Genomic DNA, 26,972 nt, shown 5'->3' with positions numbered 1-26,972 from the left:
CAACATACAGATGCGGGTCCTGGAGTGCACAAACCCAGTGCTTCACCACCAGGTCCTCAATTTGCTGACCCATCTGGAGTCCAGTGGTAAGTGTCCACGTGTTTTTGTCCAGCGGACTGCATGCTCAGGTGTGGCAGGAGTGTGAACCTCGGCCGTATGTCTGGCATGCCCCATGTATGGATTTCTGTGTGCAGGGACCTGACGGTGCTGCATGTGAGTCCAGTCAAGTGTGTTCCACATCAATGGTGTCTGTGTCGCAATGCATGACGTGCACCAGCATGTGACGACGCACACATGTCTGCATGCCTGCGTGTGCACTTGCCCATGTTTGTGGTTGATACATGGGTGCTTATGTTACTTTCATGGAGTGCACGGTGTACATGTGCATGTGTCTAAGTGGTGTGTGTGTGACTGGGAATCGCTATGGATGCATGACACATGGCCATCTCGATGCCTGATTGACTGATATGGCACAGTTGCCAATGTGTGCTCTGTGACAGGAGGTAGACATGGCCAGATGAATGACTGCCCGGTGGTGTGTATGCATGTGTCGGCATGTCCCATGATGCGTGTGACGTTCAGCCCCCCTTCTGATGTTCCAACAGTGTTTGGACATGGATGTAAATGTCTGTTGCACGTGCCATGCTTGTTTGTGCATGTGTGTTGCTTGCACTGACCTGTGTGTTGTGTACAGTGATGTTGGTTGTGCATTTGCTTTGTGTCTAGCAGACCATTGCACAGTACCCTGATGCTTGTGTTCAATGTCTCCCTATCTACAGCGGTGATTGAGGTAGAGGGCAAAGACGGCATTGTGGAGCAGAGCTGAGGGGATGCCTCCACCAGCCAGAGACGCAAGGCCCAGTCACTCTCCCAGGACAGGTCATCTTCCGGGAGCGACTCGACTGGTGCCGCGTCCACAACTAAGGCCGCAGCTGTTGAGGGGATGCCCAAGAAGGCGAGGTTGGAAGCGGGCTCCTCATAGGAACAAAGGGCAGGTGAGCCCGCACAGGGGCAGGATAGTACGGAAGACGGTGCAGAGGCATCCAGGTCGGTGGTGGTTGAGGAGGAGGTCACATCAGGCCCACACATGGGGCATGGAGGGGGTGAAGCCACCGGTGCAACTGGTGCAGTCCAGGGGTAGGAGGCAGTGCAGGTCACCGCGGGGGGACCTGTGCCTAATCCTGTCCCTGAAACTGAGACTGCATCACTGTGCACCGGCATGCATGCCTCAGCCCAGGCCCATTCGCAGGTAGGGGAGCAGTCCACGACATCTGACCTTCCTCTACCTGTGGACGTGGCAATCCGTGACAGGGTTGAGCCCATCCTAGTCAGTGTCACATTGCGCACACGCATCATTCGTGATGACGTGTGTGATTCCAAGCAGGACCACGCACGTCATCACGAAGAGGTGTGTGCCATCCTGAACTGGCCAGGACGGCTCATTTTCGGGGGTTTCCTCAATGTGATGGGCGCACTTGTGACCCCCTTCTCCTCTTCACACACTATGCACCAGTCGTCCTCCATGCCGTCTTCCAGCCCAGATGCCACCAGGGCCCCCTTTGGACCTGCCCAAGAAACTGCAGCCAAGCTGGTGGAGATCACATCCCTGCCACAGTCAGGAGTCGGAGGTTCAGCAGAGGTGGTCACCCCAGCAACAGGACACCTGGCAATGGAGGTTGTGCAGGCACCTTTGTTTTGGCTGGCACGAGCGGGGTACGTGTATTCAAGGGGGTGCACAATTAGATTTTCACGTGTTTTGGATGCCGCAAGCGGGGTATGCACAGTTTTTCACGCAATTATGGTGTAGGGGGGCTGTATGCTGATCCAGGGTTAGCGTGACCCTTTGTGCCATATTGGGGATTTCTATGGCTTTTTCTGGCTCAAGGGGCGTTCTTGGGGGCTTTACTGGCGCTGCTGGATTTTTTCTGCACCATGGCTGCAAATAGCTCGGGAAATCCATGAATACTCGGTGCGCCAAAATGCTGTTTTGTGTTGCGCCTGGCACATGCTTGGCGCACGCTCCCTCTCTGCGCCAGGCGCATGTGCTACTTCTGCACTGAATTCTATGAAGTGACCCGCTTGTTTGTTTCACCCGTTTTTAAAGCAGTTTTTGAAATTTAAACCTGTGAAAATTAGCAAATGCAATTTCTATGTGTGTAATTCGGCTATACTGTGTTTTTCACTTTCAAGTTGATTTCTGAATTGTATGCCCGTTGTTAGGACATTGCTTGTAGTCTGCTAGTGTTCTTACATCTGTGATAGTGCTATACTAATATTTACCTCATTTATTCAACCACACATGTAAAACAAGTATTTACTCATTCCGAGTGCTATTTTGTGCAATTGCAAAAGTTTTAAAATCCGATTTAATTCTGTTTGCTGCCTAGTATAACTGACTCGTTGCTGCTCCTTTCTATCCACTCAGAATTTGGTTACTAGTGGTTTGAGGGAGTATTGCAGGGGGAAATCTTAACTCGGGTGCTATCTATTCGGTTGTGCTTTGTGTATGAGTTATTAGGATGTCAAACTAAGTGTATTCCCTCATTCAACAGTGTAATGATCACCCTATTGGTGATTGCTGGCCAATATTAAATTTGTGTGATTTGGTTTGAATTTAAAATAAATCAATATTGTATCACCACCCACCGGCCTGGTTCATGGTCCATTTTGACCCGGGGTATTTCCAAAATGGGCTGTGAGACGGGTTGGGTGCCAGCTCAATCTGAATTCTTAGGAAATAAAGTAAAAGTGATTTATTGTGCGCTGCATCCTAGGCTAGTGGCAAGAGTCCTGGTCTGGTGTGTGACGCCCCATTAGAATCCCTAACATTGTCATTTGTCAGGAATAGGAAGTGAAATCCCAGCCACGAGCCCCCACTTCGTAACGGTTTATTGAGAAGCCACCCTCAACACAGGGAGTTCCCTCTCCACTAAAGTTGGTATTCAACAAACTGTTTTTAGCCCCATCTCAGAAACATACCATGACCCTTGGATCACTCTCCCCTGAGCTAACACTGAGCCAAGAACCAGGCCAGTGTATGGGGAATTTATTGGTATTTATTTAAATGAACAGTAATAAAAAATTAGCACAAACATATTGAAAAGACCACTTTATCCGTGGTACAACATAATCAACTTTGCTCAGCATAAATAAATCAAACAAGTGAGTTAAAAAAGAATACATACACAATTCTTCGCTTCATCCCTTTCTGTAGATCTGACTTCACCAAATAATTACACTGATCAATAATATAATTTCACCCCAAACTTTTGATTTAAAATAAACACTGGGTGATGTATCGCTTTGTTTTTCAGACCCCGCCCCTTGCTTTGGTCCATGTTGGGAAGTCAGACAGAAAAATGTGAATGCTTTGGGGAATTTTCGATTTCAGACCACCCCCCCTGACTGAAAGGCCTTTGTTGAGGAAGCTGGATAAAAAGGTTGGACTGATTTAAGAACATAGACACCCCTCTTCCTTAAAGATGTCGGGGTCAGCTGGACAGCAAGGATTACCCAATTAAATTATAGGGTATAGTTTTCAGCGCACACTGGGAAGTAAGCTTGGTTAATTTTGAAATTTAACAAAATTCACCCCAGTGTTCTGCCAAAAGGGGAATTCAATTCATATTTTTGGTTATATAGGCTAAGGATCTACACAGTTTTGCCCCCACCCACTACAAAAGAAAATGATTCAAGCCAAGCTAACACTCCCCACCTTTTGGTTTTCCAGAGCTTAGTTCTCTGTTTAAGGCTCAGGAAAGCCAGCTGCATCTAAGGACGCTCTGGAAAGATAGAGCAGGGGTCTGGTCAATCCACTCTCAAAGATGGCCTCCCGCTCTCCACCACAGGACCCAGTCAGCTCCACCCAGATGCACTCTCAGAAATCTACTCTGGTATCTCCTTACAGCGGTCAGATGGTAAGTTTCAGCAGCCTTCCTGTCTTTCTCCTTTTTCTGTCACCCATTTTTTTGTCTTTCCCCTGTCCCAGTGCAGTTCCCCTTATATAGCAGAAAATGACATCACCAGTTTTACAATCTTGGGGAAGTACCCTGCAATATTCCCTGCCACTAGGATTGGACCATTTCTCCTCTCTCTCCTCCCAACCACGGCCCATGCCTGGATTGGTTTAGAGGTTTGGAGCAACATATGGCAATTGCTGTTTGTAATCGCCCCTTTATTCTCCTTTCAACTTTTTGGCAAAAACTAGTTATGTATGTCAACTTCATAATTTTACTAGCAACTGCCATACCAAACAAATGTTCTATTTTAATTGATCATGGAGAATTCGATAAGCTGACCACCAAATCTGTATGATGTAGCATGGCCATGTGGCACATTTCTGTTGTTTCCATAAAAAGCACAGCAGTTATGAAGATGTAAGCTATTAAGTATATCCCTAATTTCATTTTCCACCTTTTCACACACTCTCACATTTGGAATATGTTCAGATCAGCCAGAAACCTAGTCTAACTGGCCATTACGGTCCCAGAGTCACAGGTAGGTGCATTTTATATCCCCCAAATTGCCTGAAATTACATATAAAATGGTACCAAAATGAAATCAATCCACTGTATGTTTGCTGCAAAAAGGCCTAAATGATAATAGTCATTTTAAATTAATTGTGAATGCTCATGTACAGCAAATCGGAGGTCTGATTTATCCAGCCCAGCCATCTGTCTCCCTCTGCAGGCCTGTGGCCTGAGGTTTATTATGAGTCTCTTTGAAGTTGGTAGTTTTATCTTTGAATTGTGTGCCCCCATTTTCACACATATTAGTCGTGCTCCAGCCAAGAGTGAATTCCCTTGAAGCCCCTGCTTTCAGAGCCAGCAAGACTGGAGGACACTGGGCTTTCAACACCTTCAGCAGCAAATGTTATTGTGGGGGGGGGCATTAGATGGGAGATGTGACATCCAGGCGGGAAGTGGGAGTGTTCCTTTGTGAAGTTTGACTACTGCTAGAAACAGGTTTTCTATGAAGACAAAGTGACTCTTCAAATGTCACTGGAGTTTTGTAGGTGAAACATAATATACATTGCTTTTGTCAACCCACACATTATGTTTTATTTTCATGACATTTTTCGGAGAGCAGTGATATTTTTTTCCACTTTGGCTTTTTAAAGCCGTTTTATTTGCACACACATGTGCAGGCCATTTTGGCTTTCAATGTTTAAAAATCCTGTTTTCTATGTCACAGGGATCTTTGATTCCTTCTTCTTTTGTAAATTAAACTGCTGCTTGTCCATTGGTAATGACAGCTAGTCCCCTTTCCACATGGCTCTTTAACTTTACTTGAAAAACAAAAGCAAAAGCCAGGCCGTTTTTGTTTGTGTTTAAATGCCTGCCATTCAAGTGAAAGGGACTTCTGTTTGGGGCCTTTAAATGCACCTCACAGCTGAGACAGCAGCCAGCGATGGTTGGGCCATGATGTGTGCTGCCACAAATATGCTCTTTCAAGATGTGCAGCAAAGGTATTGGACCCTACTGGGGTGGTACTGTGGGACGGTTTCATGGTTTTACATCAAAGTCCGTTCCTATGACTGTCATAGTTGCGGAAAAGCAGCTGATGTGGGGTTGGTTTGAGTAATGGGTCAGCAAGGTAGGAAACAGTGGAGGACTTTGTGGTCATCGCACATAGGCCGATTGCAGCAGGACTCCTGGAATGGACACTGTCAGAGTTGTTTAAGCATCATTTTTAGTTTTGGCTCCATTAAACTTTGCACTCATAGTGCCTGCCAGTGTTTTTTCAATGCAATCTTCAATGGCCCTGGAAAGCAGAGTTGTCGTGCAGATTAGGCCGATTGCAGCAGGACTCCTGGAGTGGACTCTGTCAGAGTTGTTTAAGCACCTTTTTTAGTTTTGGCTCCATTAAACTTTGCACTCATAGTGCCTGCCAGTGTTTTTTCAAAGCAATCTTCAATGGTCCCGGAAAGCAGAGTTGTCTATAGGTTGTATTGTTGTTGTCAGAGTTGTCACGCAAGCACCAGCACCATTAGGAACGGTGCTGGTGCTTCTGTCTCCCCACTCCCGTGGAGTCCTATGGGGCTCCATGGGCTGGGGAACATTGTCCGCCGCCTGATATCCCGGGTTGCCGGGAATTTTAATGTCCCGGTTGCACGGGGATATCAGGTGGCGGAAACAATGTTTCAGTCCGGCTGCAACCCGCCAGACTTGTACTAAGGCCATGTGCGTCCTTCACGGAAGTCCTGGTAAAAACAAGCATTGGCAAAGCCAGCAATTTTGGCTTGTGTGTAAATATAAGGCATTTGCCAGGCACTGTTGTTAGATCCTCAGGTGCTCACACCATTTTGCACCTGCTACCATTAATGGGCAGTTATTACTACCCCAGGTGTCCCAGACAAGTGTGTTTGCCATTATTTGTATGCAGTCAGTACAATGAATAATATTTATTTGGGTAACAGTAACATTGGTTATTTCCAATGCCACACAGCTAGTGCTAATCACTGTGATGCAGTGACGTTTAATTATTGTGACTGGTAGCATATGCTATATCATTGCTGAAGTTTGATGTATGAGCAGAAAAGAAGGGCTGGTTTTTGCATTATTTCCGTTATTGAATACATATTTGGAGAGCCAGGGTCCTCCCGAAAAAGACAGGACCTTTGCCTTGGTTCAAGCCTGAGACTTGTAGTTTACTGGTGTGATATAAATGTGTTAACATGGTCTATCTTCAGCCTCTTTCTAAGCACTATGTATGTCCTTTGCTGAAGTCCTGTTAAAAACATGTATTAAAAAGCCAACTGTTTTTGCGTGTGTACATGTATTAGGCATTTGCAAGGTAGTGCTAATACATAGCCTTCTATTTACACCATTTTGCATCTATTTATTGCATTCCCACCCACTTCCTGTCCCTCCCCACCTAAAACACATCCTGTTGGAATCGTTGAGCTAGTTTTATCAAGCCGCATTATTAAACTTTGTGCTTCAAGTGTCTAACAGTGTTTTTAAAAAGCAGTGTTTTGAGAGTTACAGTTTACTGGTGCGATATAAATGTGTTAATGATGTCTGTATTCAGCCACTTTATTTAGAAACATGTGTGTTGTTTTAGCTTATATATATGTATTAGGCGTTTGAGCCTGACTGTGGTCCGGTTATTTATATTTGCCTTTTCGGAAAGGTGTGCTATTATATGAAAACAATTTCCATTGCGATAGGCATCTGCAAGAACAATATATAGAACTCAAGGTGACACTTTAGAACCACTTTATGTATACTTTTGAAACAAAAAATTCACCACTTACCTTATGTAGCACTAAGTATAGCAAAAAATCAAACAAATGTATATATAAACATTTTCCACCCCAAAAATATAATTGTCCATCTAAAAGTCGTACAAGAAATGATAAGAATGTGAACACAATACACATTACAGCTTATCATAACACAAATATATATTACATACCAACACTTAACTAAACTTATTTTTCACAATATACGTTCCCTACAATCAAATTTTCAATCAATGATTTCAGATTCAAACTTTACAAATTCTGACATTATTTGCTTACTTAAAACCAACCCAAAAATAAAACAAATAAACAAGTTAGTACAACACACCCAGAATTTTTATTTGACAAATTTAACAATTGCAAAACAAAACACTGAATTGTTTTATACATAAACACAAACGTTACAATCAAGCCAACATATATCAATATTGGCAACATTACATTTACAATGCCAACATCAGGTGCTACACTAATTATAGTAGTATATAAACCTCTGAAAACACATCTAAAATCACTACTCTCAGAAATAAAACTAACCAATGAAAACAATCCAAAACACAAATTAATTATTATAGGAACATTAATATAAACATTGCAGAACAAAACACACAAACAATTGCATTGCAACACTTTATGTTAAACACATTATTATGCAAGCAATCAATAACAACATACACTACAGATTACTTATCAATATTAGACCACATATATACAAATGTAGCACGGTACATTACAATCATACTACAGTTATCACAAACCAATATGGATAACTTCATCACAAAGCAAATAACACTGTCTTTATGGCAATATTCTTTGCTTTCATGAAAGAAGTAAAAATAAAATAATGCATGCATAGAAAAAAACAATACAAACTAATATCTCAACTTTTTCTACTTTCAGATGAATACTATTCAGAAAATTATTGAGACCCATTAAAAACAACACCATATAAAGTACCAATCAAGGCAAATGTGATTAACTGCATGATTCAAACGCATTCCATCTACTCCTTCTACGGGTTGTGCCTCATTCTTGGGTCTTCTAGGAATCTGGTGCTGATTAGCCCATTCTAAATACCAAAACAGGCCTGCAGCCCCAGAGTCCACCAAGGCCTCCACCTCCTTGGTGTCATTCCCTATGGACAACTTTGCAACAAGGACCAGTAGAGCGGTAGCTGGTAAGTGAGTGGTCTGAACTGCCGAAAAAGAGATGGGACTGTTCAGTTTCTCCTGGACTGATTTCCACTTCACACCCAAGAGTTCACGTTTTCCACCTCCCTAGAGGACACCAAAAGACATGGCCTGATTAAATGAGAGTCTGAAGCACAGTCTCCACTCTGACCCTGGGGTGGCTATCTATCAGAGGACCACATAGGGGGAGACAACCCCCGGGGGTATGGGGTAGACACACTAGATAGAACACGGCATCCTGGTTCGCCATTATAGACTCATTCTGGACTCCCCAATCCTCCATGACATGTTGGCAAATCAAATAAGAATATCCTATCAGGGATAATATGTTTTATTGCAAAAGACTGTTAACCTACACAATTGTTTGAAATGAATATTCAACTGTTAGTGACATTGACTATTTAAATTTAATCCAGAACACTGAGACAAGGAAGAGGACTGGAGTATTGAGGATTACTTGGGCCGGTGAGCAACAGACACGCTCTAGTTGTTGTGACCAATGGATGGATACCAGGACATTCAAAAGCACCGAAATATTTGAAGAAGAAGAATCACTGTTCCCGACGTGGGTCGGGTAAATTGAGAGAAGCAAGCTGCAGAGCCGAGCAGGGAGCTGCCTAGAGACGCCATCCAAGGGAGCTCAGAAGTCTGAGATTTTCCACAGAAATGCCATAAACAGATGAAGCTGCCGGAGGTACTGCAAGAATTGAAGAGAGGGCAAGACACTTGCCAGGCCCGACTGCAGAAGGAATCAGAGAGCTCAAATGTCCTGGAAGCAGTCACTGGAAGCTGGTGAGCCCACGGAGAGAGGCTGGGAGGCTGGGGAGCTACACCAGAGATATGTAGGGATGTATTCATGCAAATAGTAATATAAACAACAGTACATGTGTACAGATTCCAAGGGAAGCAAAAATTGGTGTTTCATTGTCAGTATGTGAAAGAAGCTATTTTGAAATGGGTGTAAGGGACAATGTTTTTAGCAAGAAGCCAGTAAAATAAGTTTTATTTTTTAAAAGCATTTAGCAAAACGTTTTTAGCAGCAAGCCAGTAAAATGGTGTTTAGTTTCAAAAGCATTGAGTAAAGGGGGCAATTATTTTAAAATGTAGAAACATGCATATTTACAAATGTAATGCTTTTATATCTGTGTGGAACTGCATTCAAAATATGTAACCAACTAACAACTAATAAAAAGTCCACCAACCAATTAACTGTCACAATTAACTTTATAATGCAGTTCGGTAGGCACAGTTTGAAAGTCATTTCATTTTGTGTTTTTCCATCAGGAGATGAACAACAGAAAAAAAACGCTGAAGGGCTGTTTGTTTTGTGCCAAGTTTTTTTGTGCAGACTGAGAACTTCCATTGTCACTGCAGGAAATGACTTGTTACATAAAAACCCTTGTAATGTGATTGGTAAAAATCAAGGGGTGGCAGAACCATGTCAGAAGAGGCTGATCTAAGTTTGAAAGACAGGCAGAGGTGATTTAATCAGTTGGACTGGGGTGTAGGCAAGCCAGTCTGAGATTAGGTTCCTTTAAGCGCACTGTGGGATGGTGTGTCCAGGGGATGCTGCTGCAAGAGAGACTGGAGACGGGGCATAGAGAGAGAGAGTGTCGTCTTGGCATCGGGGTGAATGACATTCCAAAGGCTGTGGCATGAACTGTGTGGGATTTGTACAGATAAGGTCTACAGATCGAAATTCAAACCTCGCATACTCTGGTGAGTTAGGTCTTAAAAATGAGAAGCGTGAGAATGTATGATATGCATTGTATTTTTTGGCAGACAGTGTAGTGTAGTGAGATTAGGTTTTTTTTTCTCTGCATGATTCTGCACTTGGTAAACAGAGTTGCACACCACGTGTACACATTTTCTGTGTTGCAATGTGTTTGTATTATTTTATCTTCTAGAGGCACGGAGCTGTATTCGCTGTTGGTAAGAACATGTAACTGTGATATCATGTAATGTATTGTTTTATTTTTCTGTTAGTGTGACATAGTAGTAATTAAACAGTAACAGCATAAAAAAAAGAAAACAGAACAAGGCTATTGCTTGGTTTTTGTGTTTTATTTTCTGCCTCTCGTGATCATTCTGTCAGTGGGAAAGTCAGGGGGTGATCATAGTGTTATACCACTGTGGTAAAAAATGTGTTACCTCATTTACCACCTGAGACAGTGTTAGTAAAAAGAGTAAATACATACAGATGAGACATATAGAGTGTGTGTGAATGGGCTTTTCTCTGCATGCTGAAGAGAAAGCAGTGTCATCTAAGGCACGCAGGCTACTGGATGTAAATAAGTCAGTAACATGAGCAACATGAAATAAATTGCATTCTGAATAAACTCACTGGGTTCCCTGAAGATGTGCTAGGTTTAGGGGTTCTTCATAGTTAGCCAAGGGGTATCCCAATTATGGCAAGGGAAGTTTGTAGTATTATGGGGAGGTAGTATAAAGGACATGCTCAACACTATACCACAAAAATAAGATACTGCTAAAAATTACCGCCAATATAAGCTAACATTATATTATCACCAAAATAGGGTAACACTGAACTACCTCTAATGGTAAGGCCAGTTTACCGCCAAAATACAGCCAAAATTCCACAGTAAGAAAATACTGCCAAATCTAGAATTTGCCCCAAAAGACAAAACCTCCTACATATATGGTTAGTTGGCCTTGTGGGAACAGACTGTAGAGCAACTACTGAGCGTAGCAAGTGTGTACCACACCACCATGCGTACATTAAAGGGAACTCATTTTGTGAGATCAGTGTAACACTGGAAATTGGATTTTAGGATGTCTCAAATTGAAGTCACATTCCCAGAATTGGTGAAACACTTAAAGGCAAAATGATATGTGCATAGGGTATGGTCATCAAATAATGCCTTAGAATGGCATGACCGTATCTATGGGGAAGTTCAGAAAGAACCACTGTGCAGCATTTTTGAAGAGGGCAGCATAATTCAAGTCTGTCTTCTGAGATTATTTAATGCTGCTGACAAAAATTCTGAGAGTGTTTGATATGGCTCTGTGCCAAAACATGGTTAATTTTAAATAGGTCTCTGCGAATGCAAGAAAATGATGCTAAGCTAATTAGCAGACTAAAAGTCGAATTAGATAGAGCTAATAAACAGGAGAAAAGGTTAAAAGCAGAACTGGAGGTATGTCAAAAAGACATGCAATCAAAATGCAGTGAATTTGACACCCAATTGTCTCAAAGAAGAAAACAATTTGAAGACAGTGAACAAGATTTGAAACACCTGATAGGGTTGGTGGGCCACATTAGACAAGACAAAGAGGAGGCTATTTTAGAGATACAAGCTTTACAAACAGAGAATCTAGAGAAAGAAGGTGAGCTCCAAGCTGTTGAACAAGAGATAGCTAAAATGTTTCAAGAAAGGTACCAGCGGGACAAAGAGTTTAATGAATGCCAAATACAGATGAGCGAGATGCAGAATGTGATTAAGAAAATGGACGATGAAAACACTTACCTGTGTCAGGAGGCAGACCAGCTCCTTAAAAAGTACAAAGATTTGGAACAGCAATTATGCGATTTCAGGTCTCAGGACAAGCGACAAGGCACCACATTCAATGGGATTGAGGTTAATTCCATTTCTACATGGGGAAATAGTATCCCGGTGCCTGTGCCAGTGTCTGGGCCTGGTTGTAGTGCCTTTGGGGGATTTGACTCACCCATTGGGGGCTGCCACCAATCACACACTGAAAAAAGGGTTGAACCACGGAATAATACAACTCCAAGCATAGCATCACGTAGCCCTATCATGATAATGAAATCAATCAAGGCCCTAATTAAACCATTTAAGAAAGGAGGGGAGTGCTGTATAGAAGATCATCTAAAAGCAGTTCATACTATATTTAAAGCCTTACATATACCCAAGGAACAATATAGACAGTACTTTCATTTCACTCTTGATGCTGCCACAGCGAGTATCACCAGAGTTGTGAATGAACAAGAAAACAGGTCCTGGGCAGAATTTTTCTCCATTTCAATCATTGCAGGATCTAAAGAAAGCTGCATACACAATGACAGATGGGTCAAATGTGTCACCTCGACAATTTCTCCAAGAGTTGAAGAGAGCTTTCTCTCGCTTTGATGTATATTTTAATCTTAACTGGATTGAGTTTAAGACTGCTTATTTTTATGGCTTGCAAAAAGACATTATATCGCAATTGATTTGCGAGTTTGATTGTGAGAAACCCCTTGAATGGATTGTAGACCAAGGTACTAAACTATATGAGATGCTCTATTGCCAGAGTGGAGGGGGAGATAAGGTAAAGGAAACAAGCCCACAATCTAAAGACTCCTCAGCAACAGTTAGGGACATAAGGTCTGCCAAAACTTCGCTTGAATCAGCCCAGATTCCCACTAGAAATAATGTGGCATCCGATCAGAGGGGTAGACCACAAAAGCTGCCAGCCCAGGTGCCGATGTTTCAATCACATGATCCCAGCAATGGAGAAAGTTACATTAGTCCTAGGTACATGGGAGACAGACCGCAGGTGGCATACCGGCCCGATATGTCAGGCAGAAATAACAATCAGAGACATTTGCCCAAATACTAGATCATAATAGCAATCCAGCATCACGTTCCGAGCAAGAATCGAAAACTAATCACCTCTATTGGTTAGCTAAAAAGAACAAACAAAACAGAATGAGTAAAAAGGATCAAACCTGTGAAGTAGATAAAAAGAATAAGCTGTACGAGAGCAGTAAATTGGCTGAAATGAGTGAAATGGACAAAATAAATGTAATGAACAAGAGGAGCAATGTGGACATGAGGATTAAAGTGGATAACAACAATTCAACTAACCCAAACTACTAGATCTTAAATAACAATAAAACAAATAACAATACAACCTCAAGATCCATGCGAGAAATCGAAAACTAATAACCTCTAATGTTAACTAAAAAGGACAAACTGAATAGAATGAGTAAAGTAGATCAAAGCAGCGAAGGGGATAAAAGAATAAATTGCACGAAAGAAGTAAGGCGGCTGAAATGAATGAAATGGATGAAATGATTGAAATGGACGAAAGGAACAAAATGGACGAAAGGAATAAAGTGAAGAGGATGGAAAGTTGAATACACGAGACGGATGAGTGCACAGACAGATGGCATGGAATGTAAGAGTGCATGGTATAAATGGAAAGTACAGGATAGACGATTCGAGTACATGAGTTGGGTGTAGTGCACAGGACAGATGGAAAGCACGGAACGGATCGAGTGCGTGCGACAAGTGACATGTGCTGAACCGATAATGCCGGATGAATGAACGAAGTGAGAGGAGCGGTTAAATCGGTAGAGTAGATGAAGCGTAGTGGATATGCATAGAGCGGATGAGTGCGTAGAGGAGATGAGTGCATAGAGCAGATGAGTGAGGATGAATGCGTAGAGCTGATGAGTACGTAGGGACACATGGAGAGCACGGAACGGATTGCGTGCGTGCGACAAGTGACATGGGCTGAACCGATAATTCAGGATGAATGAATAAATGTGAGAGGAGTGGGTGAAGTCGGTGGAGTGGATGAAGCATGCGTAGAGCGGAGGAGTGCGTAGAGTGGAGGAGTGCGTGGAGTGGATATAGGGTGTTGAGCAGACATAGGGCGTGATGGTGCTAACAAGATGTAGGGTGTTGAGCAGATTTAGGGTGTTGAGCAGAGGTAGGGTGCGGTGGTGTTGAGCAGATGTAGGGTATAGAGCAGGTGTCGAGTGCGGAGCCGGTGTCGAGTGCGGAGCAGGCATCGAGTGTGGAGCAAACGGATGATGTATGTGGACGGAACGGGTGAAGTGGGTAGCAGGATGAAGTAAAAAAGGTGGTTGAAAAAGAGGAAGTTTGGGGTTGGAACGGGTGAAGTATGTGAGTGGAACGGATGAACTGGGTGGAATGATGAACTGGGTGGAACGGATGAACTGGGTGGAACGGATGAACTGGTATGTGGATGGAAAGGGTTAAGTATGTGGATGGAACAGATGAACTGGTGTAGAATGGATGAAGTGGGTGGAACGGGTGAAATGGTAGAACGGATGAAGTAGATGGATGAGCCGGTGATGTATCTGGAACTGGTGAAGTGGGTGGAACAGGTGAAGTGGGTGGAACGGGTGAAGTGGATGGAACGTGTGAAGACGACGTATGTGGAACGATGATGCATGGAGAAAGGTAACATGCGTAAAACGAATGAAAGGAGCAGTGCTTAAGATTGCGTTGAGTGCATGGAACGGATTGGAGTGCATGGAACGGATTGGAGTGCATGGAACGGATTGGAGTGCATGGAACGGATTGGAGTGCATAGAATGGTTTGGAGTGCATGGAACGTTTGAAAGAACATTGAAAGGAATGGTTCCGAGTGCTTGAATCGGTCATAATACATGGAACAGTTCAGAGTACATGAAACGAATGGAGTACATGGAATCATTAGAGTGGACTCAATCTCAAGCTCCTAAGGTAAGCCACCATATCACATCTCCACGCTTACTCTCCTCTTAACACCACCACTCAACTAGAACACAGCGATACTATGACACCATTCGGTATAGCTGTTCTCATATCATCATTTGCCTCATACTCCCCATCACCCTAACTAAACAACTCTGGTTACCCACCCTCCAGCCTAGGCGTTCTCCTCAGGCCTAAGGCAGCCAGAATCGGTCTGGATAACAACCTGCCAGAACAAACACATACTCTTGATCTCTCAACCACCACACCTACCGCTAAGAAGCAGCTATCACACGGGACTTCAAATGCTTGCTGATTAATGAAAATTCTGCACACATATCCGGTGCTCACACGCACCTTATGACTCTCTCTATTCTCTCTACTGACTTGAACTTCGGTTCCCGAGGGCATTCAACCTACCAGCGCCTTGAGACCATACCAATGGTACATAAGGCGCTATATAAATGCAAAATAACATAACATAACAAAATCAGGATCAAAGAAATAATAGTCCCTACCAGACATTGGGGGCAGAGAGCAGATTTGGCCCCAACACTATGGTGTATGGCAACCAGGACAGACCACGATATGTGGATAGATTAATTGAAAATGGAAATCAGCATAGGGGACAGTACTCACAAAATGAAAGACAAAATATGGACTATGCCTGGCGCCATTATAATCAATCACCACCACCAATGGATCATAACCAAAGAATGAGCGCACCGCGTTCCCCACCCTCCATGAAACAAGAGTTCAGGAACAATTCAAATAGAAACCAATCTCCTTAGAGGTACCAGAACAGATTTAACCAGGGTGAAAGTAACCAATACCGGCCTAGGCCACAAAAGGAAGATTCTAGAGAAACGGACAGATTTCAATGTCGTGAGGCCCAAGTAAAAATGTTGTCTGAACAGATAGGGAAAGTCGGTGCAGTTCAAAAACAGTCATCAAATGAAGGGACGGAAGGTCGCAGAAGCGATCTGGGGACCCCTGATAATAAGTGACTAAATGCTAATGGCACCTGCAATAATGAAAATACAGAATCACATAAACTAGTTTTGTGTAACGGTCCTGAATTGCTTACTGATTTAAACATGAAGATACCCTCAAATGAAAATGAGGCAGGGATTGCAAAGACATCTAAAAAAGAGGTTTGGTTTAACCTAGTGTTAAATCAGACCAGGGAAGTCTGTTTAAATAGAAAAGAGAAAAGAGAAAATAAACATGAAGTTCCAAAAGAGCAAAGAGACAGATTCAAAAAGAATATACTATGCACTGATAAAATAACTGATGGGGGAGTAGATGTGACTGTTAAAACATTCTCCCTAGACAATCAAGATGCCGATAAAATGCAGACAGGAAAAATATGTACTATAAAGGAGGGTATAGTTCAATCACCTGAAGAGTTCTATGAGCCACATATTTTTGAAGAAATTAAAAATGCTGATACTGTGTCAAACACCAATATGCGCTCAGAATTAAAAAGTGACAATTTACTATGTGATGTTTATGAACATATTCAATTGAAGAACTGCAATGTAAACACTGATGGTCACCGGGTAGAGGGGCGCACAGTAGCTACACTCCAGATGAATGCTGAGCGTTGTCGGGTGTCTTGTGGGCTTAGAAAATCCAAGATGGTGGAAAAGCCCATATTTGCGCCAGAATCCAGGAGAACCGCGCAGTTTTGCGCACACCAAAATGGTCGCCTGACCTGCCACCCACCAGTGCAAAGAAAGATGGTTCTGTTCAATATCTGTATTTATTAATGTCAAAAATTGCTAAGATCATGAGCACGAAACTAGCAAACAAAAATCCAACTCTGGTTGAGTGTTCTACTTTGCTCTACTGCAGATCCACATCAATGCCATGTCAAGCAAGGATCATATACTATCAAGTAAAATCCTTTCTTTTTGAAATGTATTAATTCAAGACAGCTTCCAAAAATAAGTGCAGTACTGGCATTGGACACTAACCGGCACTAGCGATCTAAACTCTGATAGGAGAACTGTATTTCAGGAGTTGCAAAAGGATCCTGAGCTAGCTGGGACTTCAAAGGCTTGCTGATTAATGAAAATTCTTAACACCTGCGGTTCCCAGAAGGCAGTCTGATTCAATTAACAGTTCAAGAGGCCTCTGTTCATGGGAAGTCTTCACACTTAGCCTTCCCAGCAACAGCCCAAGAGATCACATGGTTGTGTTAACCAGATGCAGAGTGGCCCCCTGGTCTGCTGACCTCAGTCAACACAATAGACTCTTTCTGCTGAATAGAATATGCTGATTTTGGGTGTTTACTGTCAACACTGCTCTGGGGGAAGGAGAGACATGTGATCTCTGACTCACCAAGTTCCTGGGGGCGGACCCAGACTGGATTGTGGATTTCATATTGCACCAAATGTATGTTTGATTAAATTGCTTATAAAATCTTGTATTAAGCTCACAGAAATGTACAATTTGGGGGTCCTTAAAATGGATATGCCCTCACGATTTGAGACCAAACTCCACTCTGTACGGTGTTCTGGGACCGAACCCCACAATTTATTAATATTGCAGACACGGGGTTTATGCTAGAGGCATAGTAAATTACTGTAATATGCCCAGAAGGGGGGTGTACCTCTGTGTAAATTTGGGTAAAAGTCCAATATTGGAAAACCAACCAAAAAGCGCAAAATGTTGTCATTTCTTAACCCAAGCTCTTAGAAACATCAAAGTTGGAACAGAGACTTACCCGAAGTAATATATGATGTGTATATGTAATTTCAACAAACTGTGTATCTGGGAAATATGTGTTTTGGGTAAAATTGATTTTTCTAAGTGAAACCAAAGGGGAGGATCCTCTGACCCATGAACATACCTCATCACGATGACTCACAACTCAGTTCCCCCAATCAAGGGAGAGAGGAGGACTTGGCCAATGATAAGTTGTGAGGGGCAGGCTTAGTTATGCCCACGCACACACCCATTTTCAAAACACATAAAAAGAGACTGCTTTGGACAGGCAAGACACTCACTTTCCATTTTCTTGCGAAGCATTTTGCTGGACGAATTCAAATCCAGACAATATCCAGAGATCCAGAACTTAACTCCAGATAGATCCAGAACCAAGCCAGAACTTAAAGCAGAGAGGCCTAGTCCACAAACTGAATCCTTTTCAGAGGCCTCAGCATCCAACAAACCTAACCAAACTATTCAACAGCCGGGCGAGCTGTTGGATTCTTTGCCAAGAACTTTTGCCAGAACCGGTAGCAGACCCAGAAAGCAGTGCTGTATCCAGAGAGACCAGACCCAGACCAGACCGCTGTGCATAACCGCTAGCAGACCCAGACCAGACCGCTGTGAGCAGAACCAGTACCAGAAGCCGCCAGAAGTCCAGTCCAACCTGTTGACCCGATCCGTGACGAGGCCCATTCCTTCCAAAATTAGGAGTGAGTATCCTGAGGCCGGTGCAGAACCCATCTCTTAGTTTAAAATAATCTGATTCAAAACATTTCAACCTGTCCAGAACTGCATCATAGGAATCGTGTGTTCATCCTGTCATTTCAAAGCTGTAAAAGTGTCATTTTGTCATTCTGAAGTTTACTTTAATTTCGAGAAACTACCTCCACAAAATCATCTTTCTATTCCTTTTAGTTATTCCGTAATTGTGCTCGACGCACGCAACTAAATTGCAGCAAATTGAAAAATTAGCTCCTGTCAAAAATAGCCGTCTTTTGCTCGCAACTGCTGAAATCCGTTTTCCCTCTGATAATCATTCCTGAATCATTGCCAGTGTGACCTGAACTAATCTTAAATAGCTATCACCTACCCTGAACCTGCTACAGGGAATTAAAATCATTTTTTGCATATTTTTCCCTTCTTTACATACCACATTTAAAAGTACTTTTGCCTGTGTTTAAAACCATCCCTATTTCTCTAAGCTTGCTAGGGGGGGAGTGAATTGCCACAAGGGGAAAAGTGAACATATTATCTCTTGTGAAACCCTATCAGTTTATTTCTGTACTGCATTTTTATTCATCATTGCATTTCCTTGAAATCATAAAAGTATTCTCAGCTACCTTCTCCTCCCTATACTAACTCCTAAGTAATTAAATCAGTGTGCTAGTGTAACATCATCCATTGTTGATCACTGTCATATGCCTAAGTGTGCTATCAAATATTAATTTATTCATAAAAGTGTGATATATATATATTGTTTACTTTCTCAATAAACCTTTTAAATTGCAAAACAAACCTACTTCTTGGCTCAGTGAGGTCAGGGGGATTAAAGAGTGGGGCGTTATATAAGGGTTTATCATCCAGATTATAACTTGTCATAAAAATATATAAATAAGGGCTTCCCTTGGGCATCCCAGACGAGGCACTGACTTAGTGGGATTGCTGAATTGAAGTCATTAACAGCGTGAAAAGACAAACCAAGAGTCTCAAGATGCGATTGGAAAAAAGGAACTAAAAATATAATTTCATTTGCCCATGTTCATGGCAAGAAGTGAGAAGGGCTTGAGAAAAGTGAGTCCTAAAATCAGTAGAAATTCACACTTTCTATGTGTATTAGAAGAAGTTGAGGACAGGTTTTATGCTCCCATTACGGAGGAAGAAAAGTGCAATACATTTACAATGATTGACACAGGTGCACAGGCCACGATTATGTCCAAAGAGTTGGTAAAAAGTATTATTGAAGGAAGATGGCCACAAAATCAAATCAAAGTGAGACAAAATGAAGGTTCGGTACATAATTTGAACGGTGGAGAGGTACCTATCGAAGGTGTCAGTGAGGTTGACGTAAAGATAGGAAAACACAGAATGAGACAGGAAGTATTGATCACATCTATTGGTGAAATTCCATTCCTGATGGGAACAGATTGCCTGAAAAGGTTGTCGCTCCTCATTGATGGAGTACATGGGGTCCTGTGGTCTCTGACAAAGAAACCATTAAGGCCTAAGAAAATAAAGTCACAAAACAGCTGTATAAACAAATGCCATACTGTTGCCACATCAAATGATGCAGTGGAGGTTATCTTCAAAATGGCTGTGTATCTAGCGTTACTGTCATCCTGATGTGTCAGGGCGAAAAGCAAAGTGAAAAGGAAAATCAATCCATGCAGATTTATTTGGATCATTGGAAAGAATGGCAAACTGAAATAGATGAAAATACATTGCGATTTTATCTAAGGGAGGAAAAGTGCAAGCAGAATACTATTCCTGAGGCAACCACAGAAAAAAATATCACAACCCTTTCTGAAATACACATGGAAGATGAACAGCCATGGATTCATATTGGTATAAATGGCCATTCTGAAAAGATAAAAGCCATTTTAGCACTTGAACAAGAAAGGAGTTTTATTAGTGAGAAGTTACTCCAGAAAATAATGTAAAAGGAGGAGATCACAAACTTCAGAATTAAAAACCAATGCATTGCTGGGTTGGACAATCCAGAATTTGAAAATAGAACTGCAGGAAGGTGCATGATAAAAATTACCGTTGGTCAGAAAACCATATACCACAATGTGTGGATAGTGTATGGAACACAAAGTGATTTTTATTTGGGCAATGACATAATGCACAGGATGTGTATGATGCTAGATTTCTTTAAACAAAAAGTAAAGTCCCGGCTAGGTGGGCATGCCCCTGAATTTGAAGTTAAAAGACAGACTTATCATTGTGCGCAGTTGGTGCCATATGCAATTGAGCTACAGTTGAAGAGGGATATTACAATTCCTGCATTCACCAGACGAATTGCTGTAATGCTAAAACGTAAACATGGACAGCAAATGAAGAATTCTGATGCATTTGTGTGTTTAAATGAATCTATGAAGCAGCAAGGGCTGAACTGTGAATATACCCCATTGTTAGATATTTGGGATGGGCCCCTCAAAATAATGGTGGATAATAAAGGGTGTCAAGATGTTCATCAAGAAGAGAATTCCGTGCTAGCATTGGCAATACAAAAATCACATTATACTGCAGATTTCAACAATATGGTGATTGGGAATATCCCTGAAATGTACGTAGATGCACAGGGTATGATGCCCGAGTTTCTGGATTCTCAACCCAAAAGGATGTTCAAAATTCAGTCTGTGTATCCTTATGATTCTAATGAGACTGTATGTTGCCACCAAGAGAATTGCATATTATTTGATTCAGGTGAAAATGAAACAGAAAACTAACCGATTGAAATGGAGGCTGATATTCCAGAATATTTAAAAGTGGCAACTCTACAAAGAGATACAGCCACACAGTTAGAAGAAAGCACAGAGGTTCCTCCCTTGGAGGATTTTCCAGAATTTTCAAAAATGGCAGAGTAGCAGATTCTGTTAGCAGATGCCTGTGATAGTGGAGAGGACAAGAATGAATTAAGCAAAATATGTATGGAATTTAAGGAGGTTTTTGCCAAGGATGCATATGATTGCGGCCTAACTGATTTAGATGTCATCACATAACTAGAGGGATGTGGTAGAAAACCAGTATTTGTGCGCCAATATCGATTGCCACTGGTATGCTTGGAGTCATTGGCAGAGATAATTAAGAATTTAGAGTCTAAAGGAATTATTCGACCCATTCATAGCACCTCTAACACTCCCATTTTGGGTGTATTAAAGCCATATGGTCAATGGTGTCTGCCATTGGCAGAGGACATTCATAATTTATTTGCATTTTCATTTGATAAAACGCAATACGCTTGGTCCAGAACACCATTTGGGTATGTCAATAGTGGGAGCGAATTTGGCATAGTTATGAGAAAAGCTATGCCAGATGTGGCAGAAAGAGGGACCATAGTTTATGTAGATGATGTACTGATAAGAATTGAAAGCCATAAAAGTCATTTTGATGAAATTAGACATGTACTTGGCCAATTGTAGAAGGCAGTGCCAAAGTATCTTTACAGAAAGCACAATGGTGCAAATATAGAGTACATTTCTTAGGGCACGAAGTAACTCAACACGGGTTAAATCCACAAAAGAAAAAGGTGGAGAAATTGAAATACCCTAAAAATATGAAAAGTTTGAAAAGTCTATTGGGGATGACAGGATATAAAAATAAATGTATTGAAAATTACGCTGAAATCACTCAACCCTTGACTAAATTGAAGCAGAATGTGCCCTGGAAATGGGTAAAAGAGCAGTCTGAGGCAGTTGCTAAACTGAAGGAATGTCTTATAAAGGTGCCATGCTTGGCCTATCCCATAAAGAATAAAGATTTCTTTGTAGAAATTGGATTAACTGAGCAGTGTATGTCAGCAATGTTATCTACAAAACATGATTTGAATAATAGAACTATTGCCTATGCAAGTAAGGCATTTTCTCAGGTTTAAACTAAATTCAGTGAATGTTAAAAATTCCCTTCTGGCCGCTGTATGGGCATTGCAACATTTTTGTCCCATTATTCAAGGGGAAAAGGTGATCATTGAGACAAATCATCAACCTTTGCAGTGTTTACAAAGTAAAAGGATTAAATCAAGCAACCTAGCACAATCCAGAATTACTTCCTGGACAGATGAGGTAGATGTGGAGTCCAGTTTGCAAGAGTTTGAACTATCACCACACAAAGCTTTTGATGAAAATACTTGTAAGGACTTGCTAATTGTTTATGTCGACGGGTGTGCTTTTCACATTGAAAATGACAGCAATAAACAGCTGGTATCAGGGATAGAAAATGTCTGGTTGAGGTGTGAGGACATTCCTAGTATAGGAATGACAATTGGGGTCAGGAGTAGCCAGATAGCAGAGTTAGCTTCTATTTATAAAGCAATTACTACTGCAGTTGATAACAAATTCAGTGAAATTGTCCTGGTGACTGATTCTGATTATGCACGAAATAGCTTTGTAGAATATTTGCCTGGCTGGAAACCAAGAGGCATGCTCACATATAACAAAAAGACCCTTAAACATGGGAAAATGATTCAAGCTATAGACACATTATGTCAGAGAATGGTTTAACAATACACTGGAGAAAAATGTGTGGACATTTGAAAACACCAGGAGAGGATAAAGAGGCAAATGATAGAGCAGATCAATTGGCCAAGATCGGGGCTGTTATGGGAGAATTGTTGCCCATTGAACACCTAATTGGTGAAATACAAGTAGATGCAGTTACGCGCTACAAATCTTCCAAAAGAAGTTGAACAACCTGTAGTACAACAGAGTTATGATATGCCAGATCAGGATCTGATTAAGGCACAAAAAGCAGACCCAGTATTGGGGGTTTATTATAATCATTTGCTAGACACCAAACAAAATCCCTTAACTAAAAATGATTGTACAGGAAAAGAAGAGCTGAGAGTGGTATTAAAGAACAAAAAATGAATTAAACTACAGGATGGTCTGATGATCAGGGAATCTATAACAGGGCAGATACAGTGGGTGGTACCTCTTTCATTCAGAGGGCTAATGTTACACCATGCACATGATGCGGTCACTGAGGACACAGAGGTTCACAAAACACTTTAGAAATGCTGAAAGACTATGCTTACTGGCCACATATGTCCCAGGATGTGAATTATACACCAGGGGGTGTCTGGTAAGTGCACAATTTAAACCTGCTTCACCAATTCATAGAGCTCCATTAATTAAAAGAGGTTTAACCTTTCCATCGTAGATTTACAAATCGATTATGTAGGGCCTGTAAAGAGATCAGGTAGGGGAAACCGGTATTTATTGACAGTGGTATGTGTAATGTCTAAATGGGTGGAATGTATTCCTGCACCAGATTGTAGTGCACAGGCAGAAGCTACATTGCTGGTAAATCACATATTTTCAAGATTCGCGTTACCCCAAAGAATAGAGTCAGACAGAGGAAGTCATTTCACGAGCACCTTGAAAAGCAAGGTGTGGCAGATATTGGGGGTAAAAAGGAAATTGCATATCACATATCGGCCCGCCTCTTCGGGAATGTAGAGAGAAGCTATAGATCTGTCGAGGATATACTGAAGAAGTTTGCAGCAGAGGCAGGTTTCAGTTGGGATCTATGCTTACGTTTGGTGTTAATGGCCATTAGGTTGACTCCTGCTAAAGCAACAGGTATCAGTCCTCATGAGGTGTTGACAGGAAGAAAAAAGATAAGCCACAACATTTATTGTACAGGACACATGAACAACACTTGTGAGTGCATCTACAGTTCACGAATATGTGGAAGAATTGAGGAAGCATTTACAACATGCATTTGCATTTGCACAGCGAAGTTTGGAAAGGGCTGCTGAAAGCGCAAAGTTCTATTATGATAAAAAGACATCTGTGAGAGAATATAAGATAGGTGATCGAGTATACAAATTCATAAATAAACATAAACATTCAATATTCTTCACAGCATGGCAAGGGCCATTTGGGATTATAGATACAATATCTCCTGTAGTGTATAAAATATTAAAGACAGAGGGTGAAATGGTGACAGAGCAATTTGTCCATGTTAACCAAATTAAGCCTTGTCATCCAAAGCATGAAATCAAGACACTTGAGCAGGTAGAGACCGGTTAAGTGTACTGATTACATGGAAAAGAACGCTGACAGTAAGATAAATAATGTAGGCATAGTGAGTTTGTATAGTGACGGATGCATTGAAGAACTGTTGACTATTTCATAATGCATGTAATCTAATGACACGGTGGTGTATGTTTCACTCCATGAGAAACCAGAGCTATAGTTTAGTGTAAAAGCAAAAGCAAATGAAAATGTCACATTTAGCATAAATAGATAAAAAAAATTGGTGCTATGCATTCATGGAGAGCTCTGAATCAGATTAATCAATTCTAGTACAGTGTGGTAAAATTATTCTGCATGAAAATTGTTTTGATATGTTGTGATGCAAGATTTAAGATGTTGTTGGTCTCTCTATAATGTGTGTTTACTTTCTGATATCCAAAAGTGACAAGTCCACAGAGTCATGGGGCCTCATTATGCGGTAGGCAGTAGCCATCATGGTTACCCCATTACCGCATTCTGGGTCCGTGTTCCTGGAATAGGGACTTACTGGGTCATTCAAACCTTGGAGGACCCGGTAACTCCACATTCCGGGAACCATTCCCCATTCTCATTTGAGCCCCCATAGGGCTCAATGGGAATGGGGATGGAGCTAATAACGGGCCCGCTATTAGCGGGCCCGTTATTAGCTCTGAGGTCCCTCAATGGGTCCCTTCCCTAACGCCTGGTAAAACCAGGCGTTAGGGAAGGGACCCACTACGGGACCTCGTAGTAGGGCGGTAAGGGATTACCGGCACCTGTGCCCTTACTGGTGCCAGTAATCCCTTACAGCCTACCGTGTAATGAGGCCCATGATGTTTTGGAACACATTTTTCTTTTAAGCCAAATGGTGAAAGGGATAGAAATTTGTTTTGTGCTATGTACTTAATCTGTTACTTTTCTATTCGATTTAGAATCCCTATATGTCCTGGCAGGGACCGGAGATCGCTGGACCGGAGACCGAGGGACCGTAGGCCGCAGGAACAAGGACCAAGCGCCTCCGGACTGAATTATGGAGGTGAAGATAACCAACCCGGGCTGCCAAAAGAGATGTCCTCTGTGAAGAAAAGTCTGTGAGCGCCAGGCCGGAGAGGTTCCGCTGGAAAGGATGCTGTTATGGAAGTTTGGTGATCAGGACATCTCAGAGGTGTCGTCCTGAAGATTGTGAATGCCATCAATGGAACAGTGGTCAGTTGAACTTAATTCCACAGCGTTGCTGGTGGGGCATAGTATTGTGCTGTGCTTTACCAATTGAGACTTGAATTGGAGATAATGGAAATTGTTCATTTTAATTTTAATCAATCAGTTTGTTATTTAATTTAATAGTGTTAGTTAATTATTTTATCCAATTATTTTATTTGATTATTTTATTTTATTGTTTTATTGTGGTGCATACACTTTGACAAGAACTGTTTACTCCATAAAGCACATAGACAAAGACTATGGGCCTCATTACCAGAACAGCGGTAGCCATCGAGCTATTAGCTCCATTGCTGCCACCGTTCCGGGCTCCATTACGGGTTCCTGCAATGGGGACTTAACAGGTTACTCCGAGACAGGAGGACCCGGTAAGTCCTCAATGCAAGAACCCTTCTCCATTCCCATTTGAGCCCCCATAGGGCTCAATGGGAATGGGGAGGGAGGTAATAACGGGTATATTACATCTGGCCCATTATTGCCTCCCTCTTCCCCTCGCGGGACCCGGAAAGCACACCTGATTTTACCAGGCGTGCGATCCGGGTCCCGCGATGGGAAGCTTGTAATCGGTGCTCCCGGAATGAAGGGGGCCGGTGCTGTACCGGCCCCCTTCAATCCGGGAGCGCCAGGGTCGTAATGAGGCCCTATGATTCAAAAATACACATGAAGGTATGCGCTTCAGTCGGGGTTATGCACATGCGTGTGAGGACTGATATGCCCAATTTGGGTTCTATTTCATTTTTATGTTACAGTTAAACAATTGTTTATTGTGAAATGTTTATATGTTCATTTTATTAAGATGTTATTGGTTCAACCGTTATTCATCTAGCGACAATGGGGAATGGGAGATATCCTGTGATACATACATACATATATTTTAGATTTTGATGTGTTTCATCCAATTATGACTTTGCTAGCAGTCATAATTGTCATAAAAGGAGGGGTATGTAGGGATGTATTCATGCAAATAGTAAAGTAAACAACAGTACATGTGTACAGATTCCAAGGGAAGCAAAAATTGGTGTTTCATTGGCAGTATGTGAAAGCAGCTATTTCGAAATCGGTGTAAAGGACAACGTTTTTAGCAACAAGCCAGTAAAATGAGTATTATTATTTAAAAGCATTTAGCAAAACGTTTTTTGTAGCAAACCAGTAAAATGAGGTTTAGTTTCAAAAGCATTCAGTAAAGGGGGCAATCATTTTAAAATGTAGAAACTTGCATATTTACAAATTGAATGCTTTTATATCTGTGTGAAACTGCATTGGAAATATGTAACCAACTAACAACTAATGAAAAGTCCACTAACCAATTAACTGTCCCAATTAACTTTATAATGCAGTTCGGTAGGCACAGTTTGAAAGTCATTTCATTTTGTGTCTTTCCATGGGGAGATGCACAATAGAAAAAAAAGCAGAAGGGCTGTTTGTTTTGGGC

General features: G+C 41.8%; 1 long non-coding RNA gene across 1 annotated transcript in view; it reads left to right on the top strand.

Moving 5' to 3' along the window:
* LOC138513497 (uncharacterized) overlaps positions 1–26,053 on the top strand; it is a 388,434-nt gene extending 362,381 nt beyond the window's left edge. Inside the window, exon 3 of the long non-coding RNA XR_011281765.1 lies at positions 25,255–26,053. This is a non-coding gene — a long non-coding RNA (uncharacterized lncRNA). The remainder of the gene's footprint in view (positions 1–25,254) is intronic.
* Positions 26,054–26,972: the final 919 nt, after the last annotated feature.

The sequence above is a fragment of the Ambystoma mexicanum genome, chromosome 12 (genome assembly GCF_040938575.1).
Source record: "Ambystoma mexicanum isolate Mex_15411 chromosome 12, UKY_AmexF1_1, whole genome shotgun sequence".
Taxonomy (NCBI): domain Eukaryota; kingdom Metazoa; phylum Chordata; class Amphibia; order Caudata; family Ambystomatidae; genus Ambystoma; species Ambystoma mexicanum.
This window is presented reverse-complemented; position numbering and strand designations above follow the sequence as displayed.